The 15,170-nt window shown below is 39.8% G+C and overlaps 1 protein-coding gene across 2 annotated transcripts in view; it reads left to right on the top strand.

Moving 5' to 3' along the window:
- GRID1 (glutamate ionotropic receptor delta type subunit 1) overlaps window positions 1–14,916 on the top strand; it is a 699,294-nt gene extending 684,378 nt beyond the window's left edge. For both annotated transcript variants that reach the window (XM_067000674.1, XM_067000673.1), the window contains one exon: window positions 13,882–14,916. The gene's annotated coding sequence lies outside the window, so the exon portion shown is untranslated. The remainder of the gene's footprint in view (window positions 1–13,881) is intronic.
- Window positions 14,917–15,170: the final 254 nt, after the last annotated feature.

Raw genomic sequence — 15,170 nt, 5'->3', positions numbered from 1 at the left:
GGATCCTTGGAAATTGCATCTTGTGTGGAAGTTACAGTGTCGTAATTCTTTCTGTGTGATAGTCATGTTCCGTTATTTTGCTTTTCAGAACAACTGTTGAAATCTTTTGATGCATGTCATATAACAATTTTGTTCATATTTCTTTGACACTAGTTTTCTGGCCACATACTGTACATTTTTGAAACAAAGCTCTCAAACCTTGAAAAAGAATTTTCTTCCTTTACTTTTGATTCTGCTTGTGGGAAGGGAAGATTTATATGCATTGAACAAACATACATTGAAACAGCCATTAAATAAAATTCACAAAGAGGAATCGCTATTTAAAACCTGTAGGTATTACGTTTAATGGAGTAGCCAATATTCAAAGAAAATGAAGGAGCAAACAAAAGCAAACACTTTCAGGTGGAATGTACTTCTAAATAATAACTTTGACGCAAAGAACATTTTCTGAATCATCTCTTTTCATACACAGATGAGGCAGTGGTACAAACCTTCAGGTTAAAACTGCCTCTCGCTCTCTGAGTATTACAGAAACCAATTAGAAATATTAAAACTATTTAAAAATATTAAATATCGTGAGACAGTGGCGATCAAGACAGTCATAGCCACGAAAAATCTAACACCGCCTTCTTATTACTAAGATTTTCTTTAAAACTGTATGGATTTTCTGTAGTTGCCCTCTTTTCTCCATGGCCAAGCAGGCGATGAGGAGTGTAAAGGCAGACCTAATGCTTGCCTCGGGGAGGCTGGGCTCAGGGTGCCCAGAGCAGAGGGGGCTGCACATCAGGGGCTTTTGTCCAACAAAGCCTCAGAGCCTTTGTCCATCTTGCTCTAGATGCTTATCTGTGGTTTTCCCTTACTAATTCACCAGGAGAAAAATCAGTCATGCCTAAGTAATGTACTCTAGTGAAGTTTTCATTGAAAACCATGAGGAATATGTGAAATGAGTATGGAAGATATGCGTGTCCAAGCTGCTTATTCCCTGGATGTCTCCGCTGGGCTCAGGCTGTCCACCTTTCAGCAGATGTTTTCCTCTGCATGCTCATACAGTGTAAAATTAACCAGGACTTTGGTCTAAAGTACCTCTATTAGTAGATCATTTAAATGGTTAGCCTAACATACTCAATTTGGCATTTGTGTTTTCCTAAGAGCATGGGTTGTGTCAATTTGTTTCATCCTGTACCCAGCTGTCTGTAATTTTGCTATCAATATCTATGTTTTTATGGTAACTTAGATAGGTATTACTAAATTATGGTGATTTTATAAAATCAAAAAAAAAAAAAAAAGCCATTAACCTCAGCCAGTCAAAAATAATCCTAATAATTTCCAGTCAAATTGCTTCAAGATGAATTTGCAGTAAAATTCACAAAAAAATTAACCATTTCACTGCAGAGTAAATCAAGTATTTAATTCTCTTCTTCATCCACTGCTGTAGCAGCATGTCACCACAGAGCTGACAACAGTCAGTGGATGATGATACTGGTATGTTCTGGTCTGAGGTCCATCTTGAGGACAACGTGTTTTTTTTTTGTTGTTTTGTTTTGTTTTTTAATACCAGCAGCTATCTGCATAGATGCAGAGCCACAGTCTCACTGTGAAGCATCCTGGCTTGGCTCTGGACATAGGAATGGCTTCTCCAAAGACCTCAAGGATAAATGAGATATGATTTTTTTTTTTTGTTTTACCTGCCTTAATGGACAAATGTATTTCTACACCTTGCATCATTTCTGTTCTGAAAAATACATGACTTAAATTGACCAAACTATACCTGTCCTGCTCAAGACTCTACTAAAGCTGTTGGATTAGGAAACTGAATTGGTACAAACAATTTTCTTATGGATATTTCTATTAATAGCTTTGCATTTTTATTAAACTGGGATACATCTTAAAGCCTCAGAAGCATTGATGAGCCGAAAAGCTGAAGGAGAATTTGTTTGTTGTCAATTTCTGTGTTGTAGTGCTTTTCTAGGGGCTTGCTTCATTCTCTGGGAGAACTCTGGCTGATTAATCCTGGATCACGGGAGCTGCACAGGACGATGGCTGGTTCCCAGTGATGCCTGTCAGAACTTCTGAATGATTGAGTCCCCCACAAATTTGGAGAGTTTTATTTCTTTAAGGCTCTCTTGGGGCTTAACATTTCTTAGGATAATTGCAGCTAATATTCATAACAGAGCAATTGTCACTTCAAGCCCCCAAATCCCTGGGTGATAGCTCAGTGCATCAAGTGACCTTCATCTCTGGATGACAAATGTGGAGTAATTAGCCTGAAGAGTGGTATGTCTGAAAAATGTTCCAAATGCTCCAAATTCCCAACCTGGTCAGCTAGAGACTCTTTTTACCAAGAGCCCACTCCCAGGTAGTTCAGAATTTATGTCTGTGAAAAGCTCTCAGATTGAGGTCTCAACGTTAGCGTGGATTCCTTGCATCCTTCCCCCATCTCACTGTGTGCTCTCTTCTTCTTGCCCCGGGCACTCCTGCAGAAGCAACCTCTCCAGTATGGAGAGGGTAAAAGGCTGAGATTTCAGCCAGCTATTCCTGATGTCTTCAGCTTTTTTTTTATTTTTTTTTTTCCCCATTCTGTTCCTAGCAACAAGGAGCTCAGCCCTGAGTCTTACCAGGACTTTCTACATCTCCAGCATCACTAAAGAAGCATAGGAGGGGGGAAAATACCTGGCAAAAAAAATGCATTTGGGAAGGGAAAAAAAGAATTGCCAGCATGAAAATAAATATATGAGGAGATAGACGAATCATAGAATCATTTAGGTTGGAAAAGACCTATAAGATCATCAAATCCATGAGAGGTTAAAAACAGACATAGAAAATAAAGAAAAAGAGAAAAGGGAATAAGCAGGCAAAAGGAGAAACATCATCACATGCTGGGGTGATTTTTATTCCACTAAGGTACTTCAACAGAGAAAAAAATATTGGAGATACTGACTCAGGTCTCTGTCCTCCCCTAAAGCTGCTTATGTCATGGGTTATCAATGCCAAGATTGTTTCTTATAGTCTCTTCTAGCAAGAGTATGTTTTTCTTTTGTCTGTATTATACCCACATCTCACGTCTTCTATTATTATCCTTGTGTTGTGTACTGTTTAGCTGAAGATGCTGCTATGTTTTCCTTATGAATGTGGGTTTTGTCCCCTTCTGATTCCTATTAAATACACCAAAGTGTAACTACTATTACTAATGTGGAGAAATAAGGCACTAAGTTAACTATTAACAGTAAAGCAGAAAAAGCTATCTGAGAGTTGTGCATGCAGAATGGACGTACAACGCCTCTACAACCTCTACAACACCACTCTAGGATGGGACCTACAAGGAATAAAGCATAGTTTCAGGGCATTTAAGTAGACAAGGACGGCACAGCCCTTTCAAGGCACAATGTTATCCATTGAAAGTATACCAACCTGGCGGTTAAATACATCCTCTCTTTTAGTGCACAGAGCTAAAATTCTGAAAGAAAAAAAAAAAAACTGAAACAAAAACACAACAACAACACACACTGAAACCCTTCTCTTTTCACAGCCTATAAATCATGTGCAATATCTCTGTATTATATAGCTTCCATCATGCCCACAATCATGTTACTGGAGCCTAGGCTCAGTGTAATCATTATCCACTATCTGTCTTATCTTTCACTGTGCTGGAAAACACCCGCACACTTAAATTCAGAAATGATTTTATCCATAGAGAAATGAGTAGCTATTAGAAATGTCACCGTTGCCCGCCATTCCTCTTGCGTTTTACATACACTGGTCTGTCTTTTCTGGGGGGTATAAAATATTTGTTTTCCTTATGGCAGATATGAGTCAAAAATAAATCTAAATGTGCTTCATTGGTGCAGCTGGGAAAACCCTCGCACTCAGGGTGTGGGCTGCACATACTTGACAAGGTCACCTTTCATTTCTGCCCACCGCTGATGCATTTTCAAGACGCGGTATCACGGCGGTGGAGCCGGCGCCCTTGCCTGCTGGCTGCCATGTCCGGCTGCAGAGCGCTCTCCCAGGCCAGCCAGGGGCTGCAGGCTCCTGCAAGATTGTCCCTTGCCTGCTTGAGTCCTGGCAGCTGGCTGTGTAGGGGTCTGCCTGCCCATCCAGCAGTGCAGTCCCACATCTTTCTTCCACAGAGTTTATCTTCCTCTTGGCCTGATTTCCAGACCACTGATTTCACTCAGTCTGCATGGTGGCCTTACGCTCAGTTTCCAGTTTTCTTGCTGCTTTTTCTCCAGAGGCAGTGCCATCTTTTTGAAATCTGGTTTGGGGGGGAATACATTTCCACTTTGGCATCAGTTAATTCATCCTTAATCCGCTTGTTGGCTACTACAAGTTCCTGGTTTTACACAAAGAATATGTGCACTTTATTCCTCACAGATTTACATGCATTTTGAAGTTCACATAGCAAAATGAGGACAGAATCTGTCCACTTTCTGCCTAGCACAGGTGCCACAGGAGCTGCCATTGGCCCAGTGGATGTGCCATGCGCCTGGTACAGCTGGGGAAAGTGCTGGGGCCTGGCCCCTTGTGGTAGCTGGCAGCAGGGTCTGGCTTGGCAGAAGTGCACAGCAGCAGAAAGGGGCAGCGTGGCGCTATTTCTCACTGAAGCCAGGACCAGGCTCATTTATTACCTGCCTTAAGCGCTGTTGGTTTTGCTTTTGCTATCGTTTTCAGGCTCCCTGCCTGACTGCAGGCTTCCCGTTGCTCCAAGCCCCAAGCAAACCTCCAGGCACGTGTGTGTAAAGTAAAGAGGTAGGGTTGGGAAGAAGTGCTGTTAACACCTGAGTTAGAAATACAAGGTGAAGGAAAGTAAATCTGTTGTTTAAGGTATTATCTGGCTCTCAGTTTTACCTGAGGTGATATATGAAGTCTAGGGCAGAGAAGGGAGATGAACCTTAACCTTCCATTCAAGTGCATTTAACCATAAAACTGTCATTTGTCATAGCATGCATGATGAATGCACAAATACAACCACTTTCCACACTGCTCCTCGTGGAGGATTTTACAGTTATGACACTGTACAGGGATCAACCAGCTTGATTTAGTTCCCTGCATCTGCTGTACAGCCTCCCCAGCACCGTGAGGAACCCGCCCCTGAGGCTGACATGCCTCTTCTGAGGCACCATAAAAATGCATAGATCTGTGTTTGGAAAGCTCCGTGATGGGAGGATGCCAGGGCCAGGGTGATAGATAAAGACTTTTAAAGTGCTTTCTGAAAGCTGCTCCTGGGAAGTATTTCTTTGCAGTATTTGAAATCTCTCTTAAGAAGTTACACAATCAACACCGGCTGTAGAAATTGAAGCACATGCAATATTAAAACAAAACAACACTAACAACCAAACCACACCACAGCAACAGTTGTCTAAAGAGGGAGCTGGGCCTGTAAGCCCTGTGTGTCTCAGACAGCTCATACCGAACGTCCCAAAACACTTTGAGCCTCAAGGGACCAGTGCACTTCAGTGAATAATCATGTCACACTGTTCCTGTAACCTACATCCTCCTTGCCTTTACCCCGGTGCTAGCGTGAGGATCTGAGCTTCCTGGAGCCTATTAAAAGAAATTTCTGTTAACTTCCACGGGCTGGTACCTGAATTCCTGATGCAGATCCTTGCTTGTCTGACATGTCCGCTGTTTAGATGGAGGGTGCTCCACAGTGGGCTCCTTCCAGCTTCCTGCCCATCCCCTGCAGCTGGACCTGTGCAGCATCCCTCCTTGCAGCTTGCACTGAGATAAGGAGGGAGCCTCATCACCCATCGTGTGCCCGGGCCAGCTGGCCTCCAGGGCTGGGGCATGGGGAAGGTGGCTGAGGCCTCACCTATGGCTGAGGAGCTCTGCCAGAAGCAAGCAGCTGCAAATGAGTCAGGTCTTGAGTCAGCAACCCTGCAAGGGTTTGCTTTAACCCACAGATGTAGGCACAGTTACCCCTGGCATGATTGCTGTCCCTATGGTTGAGAGGGAGCACTGTATGCATCACAAATACTTTCACACCACCAAAATAAAGGATGGTAGTCCACCTTTTATTTCTTTTTCTTTTTTTTTTTTTTTCCTTCTGAAAAGCTTTCCTAGGAATCAAGGACTACTGGTGGAAGTATTTAAACCTTCCAAGCAACCATAATTAAACAAACAAATATCCAGTATACTCTTCAGGTGCAACTGGTACCCCTTGGGCATTTTGGCTTTACTTGCCTTGGTCCACTTAGCTCTAGTGACCTATTTCTTATACATTCAACGTCCTTGTCTTTCAGATGTGACAGTTTAACATCTTACCATTTCATATTGTTTGGTATTCAATGCTTTTCATATTATTCTATTGTAACTTCCAAAAAGGCAAATTACTCAGTACTTTAAATGAAATACCTTCCATCCAATGCGACCTTGGGCTGAAATCAAGGGTTTGTAATCTATCCTCACCTTTATTAAAAAACATAAGGCATCAGCCTTCACGTAGCTCAAATACATTTCCTTACATGGTGACATACCATGCCTGATACCTTTGAATTCCTCAGTATGAATTCCTATTCAGTTCACTCAGTGTATTGAATATTATTTAATTTTCCACATGCTGTGTGATTGAACGCTCTGATCATGGAAACAGAATAGTCACACAGCCTTGCACTGCTTTCCTTTGCTGTCTCTCGTTTTGTTTTCCCTTCCCACGTCTGACGATTAAGCACTTGCTCTCTCCCTTCTTGTGACCAAGGAGTATTTTGTACTTCTTTAGCCCCATCCTCAGTACCAGGATTGCACAGCCCTGACTTGGCAAAAGCTCAGCAATTGTCTCATCCTTTGTAGCAGCCACCTCCCTCCCAGCTCTATCTATGTATACGCATGCTTACTCATATATATGTATACATAGAAAGGTAGAAAAATTCATAGCTTTTAACCTATCTGAGATTTCTAGTTTGGGCTGACCCCAGGGACCTCTGTGGCTATAGCACAAGGGCTCTCATGTCACCGCTTTTTCTGGGGTCTCAGTGGCACCCATGACGTGGTGGCATCCATGTCTTGCCTCTTGGTGCTCAGGAATATATGACTTCTTGTACATGGTAGCATATAAGTTTTGGACATGAAGTTCATAGGGTTAGAAATCTGGGACACCTGTACCCTAGGTACCCGGAATAGATCTCCGAGAACTAGTGGCTTTATGTACTTAGGGTAGAAGCCAGTATTCAGGCTAACAAGGGAAAATGTGTTTTCTGTTCAAGCACAAAGCTCCTATTTCTCAAACAAATTCAAGCACCAGCTTCTCTGCAGAAAATGTCCAGCTATGTACATCTCTTTCTAAGACAATATCCATGCCTGGTGGTATTGGTTCTAGCAGTTACAGCTGGCCTAAAGGAGCATGGAAAATGGACAATTTATAGGGTATCAACACCAGTGTCTTGTTTAGGCACTGTCATGAGAAAGTTGCTCTATATGACATATAGACAAAATTTCTGCATTCTCTGTCACTTATTGTACAGATTAAAGGAAAGATAACCTGTCCAATCATCATTATATGCTCAGAAGCACAGATGGAAAAATCTATGTGTATCAGTTCAGTAAGTCTCAAGAAAACCTGCAGAGGAAACAAATGACCCACAGTGAAAATGTATAATACTTTACAAAATTGGTACCTGGGAGCCATGTGGCTAAACTAGCAGTAAAAATGACCCATTCTTTTCAACAGGAAATTAGTTCTCCCCTGAAGTATAGAAAAGAAATTTTTAGTCTGTTTTACCACCTGCTCCTCATCCCTGTGATCTGTGTATTCACTTTTGATTTATGAGGGAAAGCAGGGTTCGGGGGGGAGGGAGGGAATCGGGTGAATTTTAAATGACATGTATCAAGATCATAATGATTTGGTTTTTTCTTCCAGGCTATTTTTTTAAAAATCCTATCTTTATACAATAGCTAAATTGTAATTGCTTGCAAAGCTAGAGATTTTTCTGTTACATCTCATCCAATGTTTTATCAGTGCTCCTCTGTCAAGAAATTATTTTGCTAAAGAGTACAAATGAGCTATTGGATATGCAGTGAGGTTAACTCATACATAATGTGACTCCAGGTCATATCAGCTGTTACCTTTGTTCTTATTTATATTAATAGCCTGTATGTATGTCTACATATGTGCATGTGGGTGTATTTAATGCTCCCAGAAAATGTCAGTTTGACTCCCCTGTCATCAGACACACTGTGCAGCAGTGGGGTGATTTTGCTGTTGCTCTTCAATATGTGAAACAGAGCAACCGAAAGATATGCTAGACATGTTATAAGGCCATTCTAAAAATAGATATAAATATTTTTGTCAAACTAAATAAACACCATTAGTATAAAGGATGGATTTTCTCACCCTCATGGAAAACCATGAGACTAGATGTATAATTTACCCTCAAAACTTCTGTCAAATGTCTAAATAGCTCACAGAATGTGGCTTCTGTTAGCCTGAAGAAAGACAGTATCATGATAAAAGACAAAAAAAAAGTTGCTTGTTAATAATCCTTACCTGAATTGCTAGCTTATCTTTAACTCTAGTAAAACTTAGCTCACTTTTCAACTTGTGAAAAAAAGCCATCTTTCCAGGCACCTCCGTGCCTCTAGCTCCGGTGAGGTTATCTGACTAAACTGCTGGTCTCCTGGCATGCCCAAAATGAATTTCCTGATTTTTGATGGCATCTTCAAGGTGATTCCTGTAGTCTCCATGGTCATTCACTTTCTGGTGGCACTTTCTAATACACCATGGCAACCATACATTATGCTGCCAAGCTTGAATTAATTTGTAACCAAGCTACAGAGTGGCTCAAAAGATAAAGCACAAAAACAAAACCTGAACTGTGAAGGAAATTGCATGAATAGAATGCCACAAACAAAACATTGTGTTGACAATTAGCTATACAATTAAATCCATGTAAATCAATTAATTGCATGCTTGAGTCACTGAGGAGCAAGCAGATCATAGTCGAGTTGGAAGTGCCTACCAGCAGACCAAGTAAAGTACACTGTACTATATTCTATACTACAGTGTACCAGAGTATACTAGAGGAGCCCGTACTGAAGAATAAGGGTCAAAGGAATCAAAGCGCTGCAAGTAGTGTCCAATTTCAGTTTCTATTTCCTGTCAAAGGCATCTATATTTTCGTACATCTTACCTTCTCCATGCTGGAAAATAAGCAAGGAGTTACACGTACTGTGAGCGTATTTTCCTCTTATAGATGAAGAATTGGTTGTTAAGCTTTCAAAGAGAGACCTTAGTCTTTCTGAATTCCATTATCTACTATTGCCAGTTGAGAAGAATAAAAATTGAGATAGTAAAATCCAACAGAAATCGATTGAAATGAATGTTTCTAAGGGTGCAATTAAGTTATTTGAAGTCAAATTACACAACTGATATTTTTTAGAGAATCTGGGAAATTTGGATATAATCAATATCAGGATCAAATGTTCTTTGGAGTGAAAATTCAGTACAGCTTCTTTACATAAAACTTTGAGGGAAAAAAAAAGTTTCACTGGTAATTCTGCTGAAATATTTTCTTTTCTCTGTAATTTTTTTCTTTCTTTCCTGTTTGTTACTATTTTTTTTTGTTCCATCCTTTTGATTAGAAGTTTTTCTTTGCAATTTTCAACTCCAATTATACGGGAGGAGTAAATAATATTCTTTAGGACTTGTGAATACAAATGTCCAATGAATTGGAAGAACAGAGCCTATATAAAGACTTAGTTTTAAATGTGGTATCCCTGCAGCAGTAGTATAAGAGCAATATGTGTTTTTCCAACTATTTATTTTTCTCACAGTAATGCTGCTTTTTGTGTTTCTTATTAAAAACTTCCCGATGACTAAAAATTGCTCTCCTAGTCAAGGTGTCATGAAACCAAGAAAGCAGGAATTAAGTACTGCCCTGAAGATGTTTCTGTAGGTACTAACAATACACCAGTTCTCTGGCTTATTTTGTGACAAAAGTTTGCTTGTGGAGCTTCTCATTGAAAGTTCTAATGTTACTCCAAACTAAATGTTGACTTTGTTTGAAACTGTAAAGTGTTCTATTTTTAAGAGCTGCTGTTTTGACTTTTCATCCTTCTATATCAAGAGAATGTCAACTGCATGACAGAAATGCAAGTCCAGGGTGGAGGAACAGATAAAATTTATAAAGATTACTTTTCTGGAGAATATTGCCTTTTGTGCCACTCTGCTGTCTTGTCAGAATTTCGATGCAGACAAAGCATTTAAGAGTCTCCCTTTGCTAATAATTATATCACAGACTTTTCTCTTTAAAACAATAACAGCACAGTGTGTGGCATTAACAGCCCTAAAATCATCCAAGCCTGAAAATCTATCTTGGAACAATTTTAGAATTCTATCTTTGACGCTTTAAATAAATAATGCCAGTCTTCTCTTTTCACATTTTAATATATGTGAGGCCTAAATATAGATGCTATTCTTTCGGGCTCCATAAAATAAATGTACAGTATTTTCCATATATATCTTAAGGCAAAATTATTATGGAGACTGACCTTTGCGCTGTTTCTTATATACATCTGAGTCTGAAATTATTGTTCTTTAATTACTGTAGACAGAGGTACTTTACTTGAAAAATGGATAAATACCAGAATGTTAAATTGAGTTCAGCAAGAATAAATCCATTTAGTCTGTTTGTTTAGACAGTTATAAATCTGGATGAATTCTTGGGGTAGTTAGGGGGTTTATCAAGGTGTGATTTGTTATCCAAGAAGTGTGGATTTTGTTCCTTAAATTCTGTGTTACCGTATTTGATCAGAGAAATAAGCTATTACATCTACCTGAGAGCTAAGTATGGAGAAGCTTCAGGATTAATAAAACATACCCACCTATTTCATGGGTTTGTAATTTCTGCATATAGTCTGTGAGAAAAATTGAGTTTATACAATAAAACAGAGCACTTTGGATTTTCAGCATTACAGCACAGGACTCTTTTGTTGTCTTTTCATGAGCAGCTGGGTTTAGTCTTGGCACAGACCTGGTTCTCGGCTCACAAAGACCTTGTCCTGGAGGGGCTGGCTCCACACTGCGGTTTGCATAGAAGCTTGGTCCCACACACACTACACTTCTGGGTTTCTGCTTTCCCAGAGGGTCTGGTGAGCATGTTTCCTGTGTGCTACTTCTTGGCAATAGAGAGCCGCTGCCCTCTGTTTGGCTCAGAGCTTCTCTCTCAGGCAAACAACCCAAACCAGCTTCCTCTGCAAAACACGGGAGCTGGATAAGTAACACCGGAGGCCCATAGATCCATTTCAGGACCTGAATCAAATCTATTTCTTTTTTTTTTTATTGATCTGTATTGAGTATAGTTATCTTTAAAAGTCAGGTCCCCATTTTTGGAAATAATACCTCATCCTTCATAGCTTTTCCATCTTTGCTTCTTCTTTATCGCTATTTATCTTTATCAGCTTCTATGGCATTATAGCCAGAACAGTGCACCACTGAGGAACACATCCAGCATGTGATGAGGGAGTAAATCTGATCATGCAGGGATGAATAAATGTAGGAATTTACAGAATGATATATTCACTCTCAGCACTTCTCAGTTTTAATGTAATATTTTTTTCAGATATCCTTTTTAATCTTTATTTTAGCCTTAGAAACAGTGTTTTTACTAATAAGGTGAATGTAAGCTTTTTTATTTTGTGTTACAACGTACAATATCTGTACCATACCAGCACAGTGCTGTTTCATTGTTTTTTTTTAATACAGGTCATATTGAATATTGAAATATTTACTATAACGAGATAAAAAAGACCACATACAGAATGTGTTACAATTGTGCAAACAAGATATTTGTGTGTTCTGCACTGTTCCCATTAACATTATACAGTGCTTTAAGTGGTAATGAGCGCATCCTGGAATTTCTAACTATGAGACTTTCATAAAACTATAGGTGAATAATGAATATTAAAAGAAACAAACAAACAAAAAAACAAACAAAAAACAACTGAGAGACACTTTTATGTTGCACCTGAAGTCTTCTAAAGGGGGCGGTTACTTTATTATTGGGTATGCTATTTGCCTCTCACCGTTTGTCCAGTGGCCTATTTTCTTCTTCTCAAAAGAAAGAAAAGTACCTTCACAATGTGAAGAAAAGACTGGTAGGGAATCACGAATGTGTAATTGGAAAAGAGAGAAAAGACTCCGTATTTTGCATAGTATGGGCAGCTATTCTCAGATACGTCTTCTTGAATAAAAGAAATAATACAGTCAGATGAATGCGAGGATGGCATTCACTGCTCCCTGCATGTGCTTTCATTAGGGACTAACTTCAGTTTCACACTACATACCTGTGCAAGAGATAAATAATAACCCCTTACATCTTTGTGCAGACTGCTTGAGTTAGGGTTCTTTGAAGTGAGTGTGCCGTCTAAGTGCCGTGCACGTGCAGGAGTCCCACAGAAGACTCAGGAGAGTTTTTTCCTCAGGAGATTTTTATTTATTTATTTATTTATTTTAGTAGAGTGACATTTTCCTCAATCTGTTTGGATCTTGCATTACTCATGAGCACTGTCTGCAGCCAAATGGGAAGTATGGCCACATTCACCCTTTTATCCAGACTGCTTAATGAACATATCTGCACTGAGCACGATAACGTCAGGATAAAGAAACACAGTTTAGCAGAAAAATATGCATGATAATTTAAAAAAGAAATCCAGAATAGTCAAACAGAATTGGAATTAAATTTTAGAGTATCTGGAAATTAGATGCATGATGTTTTGCTATTAATAGATCTATCAGACTTTCAAACATTCATATTAGGCACCAGCACTAATTTATAGCTGCATGCTGAAAGGGGAAGGATTTATTGCAGCTCCTCGACTAGACAGATTAGCACTCTTTGGCAGAAATAGGAAGTTTTGTTTTTAAGGACGGGATGGTGAAGGAAGGTGGTGTACGTCTAGCACGGAGGGACTGGTGCTGTGCAAAGACAGTAAGCTGGGACAACCATTCAAGCAAGAAGCTGGGGATGGATCAGGATGGGCTCTTGGGGACTGACGCTAAGGCAGAAGCAGAAGATGGCATTACGGTTTAGACACTGAATAGTGAAGTTAATGGCCCAGGGAAGCACAGAGGCCTAATGCTCAGGCTAACGGGAGACTTAGACACAGCAATGGGGGCAAAGGAACATCTCTGCTATGGCACATGGTGCCAGGTCTCGAGCAGGTGCGCAGGGGTGCAGTAACCAACCCCTGGCACGGCACAGCCTTGCTGTTTGCATCTGCTCCCAGTCCTTATGCTTGGAGCTGCTCATCTGCAACCAAAGGTCCCAAGGGACAAATAAGAGCAGTATCACATACACCAGATAGAAGCGTTTCTGAATAATATGCTCTCTTTGCAATGGTTGAGAGGAAAGAAGAAAGGATTTCAAGAACATTTATTGGATGTATTCACATGTTTTTCTCCTGGGGTAGTGACATGTTTAGAGAAAGTCAGCAGATGATTATATTTACACACTGAAAGAGCTTTCTGATACAAAGCAGTTGTAGTAGTATGAACTAAACTTTTTCTTTTTTTTTTCCAGGCAGTTAAAAAAGAAAGGCAAATATTTAATACACATAATATTTTTGTAATAATTGTGTAACCCAATTAGATATTTCCACTGTTGTAATATTGGCTAACAAAACCTCATATGAAGATATGTACTGAAATCAGAATGAATTGCTGCCTGTGTTCACTAAGGTGATAGCTGCCATAAATGCTGTGATGCTATAAAGGGATTATTAGTCATCTTGGGGAATTAAGTCTTGAGAGCTGAAAGCTGAAAGCTTATCTTGTGTTGGTATCTGCCTGCTAGAGGGTATTGAAAAAAGGAGTTAAAAGAATAATAAATCATTTTATTCATAAAGGGTCCAAGAAATTGAGAGTTAATGGCTTGCTCTCCTGTCCTTCAGGTGACTGGGATGTTTCCTGTTGATCCCAAGGAGCTGGTGTCAGGCCCTGCATGACCTACCCAGGACACCAGATGGGACCACGGCTGTACGAAATGGATTCCTGGTCTCGTTCGTCCCCGTCGTCCTCAAGGTAATGGCACAGTTGGTTTCTAACCCAAAAGCCCTACTCTGCAGCCTGCTCTCACCATACCTTGAAGCCCAGCTTCTCTTAGTTTGCTGCTGGAGGTAGATTTATAATGCAAAAAAAATTACAGCCTACATGCATCATGTTGCTGGTGCCATTATATTAGGCTAATCACCACGATGCAGCTTACTGAAAGCTGACAAAAACATCAGGTAATTGGGACTTCATTGTAGCTCGGTCTATGGACGATTTAATGTAGGAGAAATCAGGTTAGGGAAAGCTCTGAATATGTATTTCTAAGGGGAACAAAAAAAGTTTTTTTCTCGCCTCCTCTCACTGCTTTTCAGTCATCGAAAGAAATCATGAAAATGACACATGAGCTGCTGCAAAGCCTAAAAATAAGATAGCTTTTATTTTATATTTGGAAAGGGAGATTAGTTTGTTCTGTGGCTATTTTTCTTTTCTTTTTTCTTATCTTTAAACAAGGTGTCATTTAAAAGTAGACATTCACTATGACAGGAAAAAAGCAAACAAACTTACTGCCTATTATTGCTGGGGAGGTGGATAATGGGAAAGCAAGAGAAAAGTGGGAGATAGTGAGGAAAGTGGGGGCACTTACTGCGAAATACATTTGTGTGGGTTGGATTTAGCAGTTTGAGGCAGGGAGATAGTTAGTCAAATCTCTTCACAGTTACACCCAGAAATAAAGAATAGCCTTTCTCTCAAAGAGAATTGCCCATGAACCATCCTTGAAGCTAGTGGTAGGTAGGCAGGGTCTGAGAAGGTTGCTTGCTAATTGTGTGTGGGTTAATTGTGGCCAGACCAAATGTGCAGCCTTCCAGTTCAGCAAAGTAAATGCCCTGAGGTTAAAAAAAAAAAAAAAAAAAAAAAAAAAAAAAAAAAAAAGACAACTAAATGGGTTCTTTTTGTCCGAATTATCCGTATAAAATTAATCCATACAAAGATTTATGACATTGGTCATTTTATGACATTGGACATTTGCAGAAATAAATAAATAAATAAATAAATAATAACTAAAAAGCCACAACTGGAAGTTCCACTGCTGGAACAAACTAGGTACTCTCTGTAACTATTATTATTATCTTATTTTCTTCTCTCATTAAAATTGAGACTGGACTTTCCAAACGTTCACGTGGCTGCATCA

The sequence above is a fragment of the Anser cygnoides genome, chromosome 7, assembly GCF_040182565.1.
Source record: "Anser cygnoides isolate HZ-2024a breed goose chromosome 7, Taihu_goose_T2T_genome, whole genome shotgun sequence".
Classification (NCBI taxonomy): Eukaryota; Metazoa; Chordata; class Aves; order Anseriformes; family Anatidae; genus Anser; species Anser cygnoides.
This window is presented reverse-complemented; position numbering and strand designations above follow the sequence as displayed.